Genomic DNA, 3,863 nt, shown 5'->3' with positions numbered 1-3,863 from the left:
GAAGGAATGACCTGCCCTTAAGCCATGATCTCCAGAGGGTCAGAGGGCCATTAAGGATTATCTGGCCCAGTGATCTTCCTGGGGCTTTGCCACCTACCTTCATAAATACCCCAGTCTGTAAGTGGCTGTGGGTTCTCCAGATGTCTTTCTGGTGATGACTTCCGCAGGACCACTTCTCCACAATAAACCCTGTACTGGCAATTGAGCTGTGTCTCCACCTGTCCATCCTGTGCTTTCTTTCATTTCTAACACTTTAGTGCTGAGTACCTTTGAAGTAGGTTCTCACTTTTATTTTCCTTCCTCCCTCTCTCTCTCTGTCTCTCTCTCTCTCTCTCTGGAATTGGTGTTCATACTCAGACTTTGTGCTTGCAAATCAGGCACTTTACACTGTGAATACATTTTGCTGATTATTTGGAAATGGGATCTCTAGAACTACTTCCTAGGCAGGCTTTGAGCCTTGACCCTCCTGATCTCAGCCTCCCAGGCAGCTATGATTAGAGGCATGAGCCACCAGTGCCTGGAGAGATTGCTAGTTTCTTAGGGAAGTTATAACTCTATGACTGGGTTAACTTGAAAGTAAAGATTATTAATTTGCCTCCTTGAAGGCATAAGTGAAAGTGAGCCTGATCTAAAAGAAGGCAGATTTAAGTGGAAAGAGGTAGGTAGAAGGATCAGAAACATCATCCTGCTTTCCATTCACTGTGTATCCTCAGGTCACTTCTGGAATTGATTTTGTTTACAAGGGTTTTGTAGAAGAGTCTGGTACTTTGTTCACAAAGAGTTCCTACTGAATGAAATTGCACACAGTAAAGAGCAGAACAGAGAATTTGCAGCAATAACTTTATTTGGGCTTGGGAAAGGAACTTAGGCACCTGGCCCAGGAGACTTAGCAGTGGCCTTCTGCATCTCCAGGCAAATGGTACATGCATTTCTACTTTCTTGATGATTAACGGCAGCAGAGATTGTAGTAGATACCGTTTTGTATGCACATTCCAATTCTGCGTTCTGGAAAATTACATCCTCCCCTTCTGCAGTAGCAGTCTACTCCTGCTCTTAAACCTGGAGACACAGAGGAAGCATTTAGCATCTAGTACCTCAGGGCAGCTGTAGGTAGTAGGTAGTAGGAGTCCTGGGGAAGGTGCTTTCTGTGTGGAGTAGGCTCCTTCTGTCCATAGTAGTATGAAAAACCACAATCAAGAAATAAATACGCATGGTGAGTGTGGGTTACAGACAAGACTCAAAACTCTTTCTCCATCACACAAATATGTGAACACACCCACACTCCTGTCCACTATTTCTATGAGATCATCCTGATAAGGACTGGTATGGTGTCTCATACCTGTAATCTCAGCTATTTGGGAGGGAGATATCAGAAGGGTTGTGGTTTAAGACCAGCCAGGACAGGGCTGGCTGAGTGGCTCAAGCTGTAAGAGTGCCTACCTAGCAAGTGGGAGGCCTGAGTTTAAGCCCATACCACCAAAAATAGAAAAAGATGAGTCAGGGCAAAAACTTAGTGAGAACCCATCTCAACAAAGAAGCGGGGACAATGAGTAATTTCAACTCTGCAGGAGGATGCAGGCAGGAGGTTTGTGGTCTGAGATCAGCCCTGGAACAAAAATGTGAGACCCTACCTTAAGATAACTAAAGCAAAATGGTCTGGGGTATGCTCAAGTGGAAGAAATCCTACCTAACCAGTATGAGACCTTGAGTTCAAACCCCAGTACTACCAATCCTCCCCAAATCAAAAAGCCCAAACCTTCAAACAGATACCCAAATAGATGGGATAAAATGTCTCCTTATGAATACTTCTACTCATTTAGACTCAGAGAAAACAAGGGAGATTCTTCAGATTGTAAAACCTAGTAATAATCACAAATATATCTTGGAATCAACTCATTGTAGAAAGAAAATTTCTAGCATTTATTTGTCTTTGTTCAGTGAGAAAATGAAGGGTCATTGAGGTAACATACAGTCTCCAGCCCTCCCTCTCAAGTCTGCATCTCTATCCTGTTTTATTCCTTACCTGCATCTCGGAAACCAGAGCTTTCCACCCCTGTAATGAAGATGGTTGTGACTGGGTCCTCTTCCTCCATCTGCTCCTGGGCTGAAGCTTTCTCAACTCTTGCTGGGAGAGGGTCACTCTGGGCCTGGAGGGCCAGCAGGAGAATGGCAGCAAGGAGAGCAAGTGTCTTCATGGCTGGTGTCACCTGGGGAAAGGAAAGCAGGAGCCAAGTGTGTGGGGAGTGAGGAGTCAGCTGTATTTGTAGGTCGACTAGGAGAAGACTTGGAGACAATCCCTGCAGCCAGATAAAGTGTGAAGTCATGGGGGAGGGAGGAGGCATTCCCTTAAGGTCTCCTTATGTCCCTCTGTCCTGGCAGCTCCCATCATGACACAGGTGTGTATGTTCAGTGACTGTCCTCGTCTCAAGTTGATAATCATGTTAAATCATCTGTTGTCTGTTCTTATTTCTCACATGAGTTTCCTATTTGCTACTTGATTAACATTTACTCTTTAATATTCAAAGAAGAAAGTAATGTTTTCATTTACTAAGTTCTGAGACCAAATATTTCTAAATTTTAAGATGGATCCCTCTACTGTCTGGAGGTGTGTATTCTGAGATGAGACCTGGATTCCAGTAGAGTAGACGGTTGACCCTGGTGGGTTTCAGGGCATTGCTACCCTCGTGAAGAAGGTCTCGAGATCCTGGGGTGATCAGGTTCCTGCTGGAGGAGTGTGGAACTCATAACGACTTTAAAAGTATATAGGTAAGCATGAAATTGGTTGGATGCTAGCTGAAGAGTTGGAGTAAGGCCAAAGAATGTTTATTTTTCCAACTTTATTGAGTTATGAATGACAATTTAAAACTGAATGTATCTAAATCGGACAACTGGATTATTTGATGCAATTGGGCATTTATCTTAAATTAAATGCATTCAAGACCTAAACACATGACCTGAAACTACTACAAGAAAACTTAGAGATTAAGTTCTTAACATGTGACCTAGGAAGTGATTTATTGATATGAAAACCAAGGTATAGGCAACAAAGCAAGAGTAGACATGTGTGATTGCATCAGACTACAAAACTTGTGCACAGCAGAGGAAACAAACATTTGAATGAAAAGGCAAACTAAAATAAGGCAGAAAATATTTGCAAAACATACATCTGATAAGAAATTATCAAAATGTATAAGCAACTCACACAATTCAACATCAAAAAACAAATATGTAGATTTAAAATATGGGCAGGAGGCTCAAATGATCACTTTTTCAAAATAGATGTCTTAAGAATCTATTTCTGTCTCTATTGGAAATGAAAAGTAGCATCCCTGTGTTTTGAATCAAACCTTTTGACCTTCTCATTCCCTAAGCCAATAGCTACTGTCCTAGAAGACACTAGAGTTCCACATAGAAGAACTCCTGATGGGGATTCCCAAGTTTCGACTTCTTCAGAGCACCCTTGCCTTTAGCGTTCATTTGCAGACTGGCATCAATGACACAACCATAGAATGAACTTTCAGAGTTTCCATTACTTACAGATGGTGGAGCTATACGGGTTGAGCAGAGGTCAGCAGATAGCAGTCCTTCTGGACTCAGGATGAAAGCCAGCTGCTCACTTCCAAGATGGAGATGTCCCTTATATCAGGGTCGCCTGCAAGCCGTGTCTAATTTCAAACAACTCTGTCGCAAGAGCAGTTGAGCAATTTGGTGTGGAGCTGGGTCGAGCAGGGCTCCCTAAGGACTTCTTTGTCTCAGTCTGTCTTTGTCAAGTGTAGCACTCAATTATATTGTTTCTTCATTAGTCTTCACACAGTGGACCCTGTGATTCTGAGGCTGTTTGCTAAAACTGAATCTCCTGGAAC

General features: G+C 42.8%; 1 long non-coding RNA gene across 1 annotated transcript; it reads right to left on the bottom strand.

Moving 5' to 3' along the window:
- Positions 1 to 826: 826 nt before the first annotated feature.
- Positions 827 to 3,653, bottom strand: LOC109678543 (uncharacterized). The gene is made up of 3 exons (XR_012441586.1): positions 3,538 to 3,653; positions 2,024 to 2,207; positions 827 to 1,059 (listed from the first exon to the last, which is right to left on the bottom strand). It is a non-coding gene; the product is annotated as an uncharacterized lncRNA (long non-coding RNA).
- Positions 3,654 to 3,863: the final 210 nt, after the last annotated feature.

Source organism: Castor canadensis, chromosome 14, assembly GCF_047511655.1.
Source record: "Castor canadensis chromosome 14, mCasCan1.hap1v2, whole genome shotgun sequence".
Classification (NCBI taxonomy): Eukaryota; Metazoa; Chordata; class Mammalia; order Rodentia; family Castoridae; genus Castor; species Castor canadensis.
Note: the sequence above shows the minus strand (reverse complement) of the source record. Positions and strands in the feature narration are given on the sequence as shown.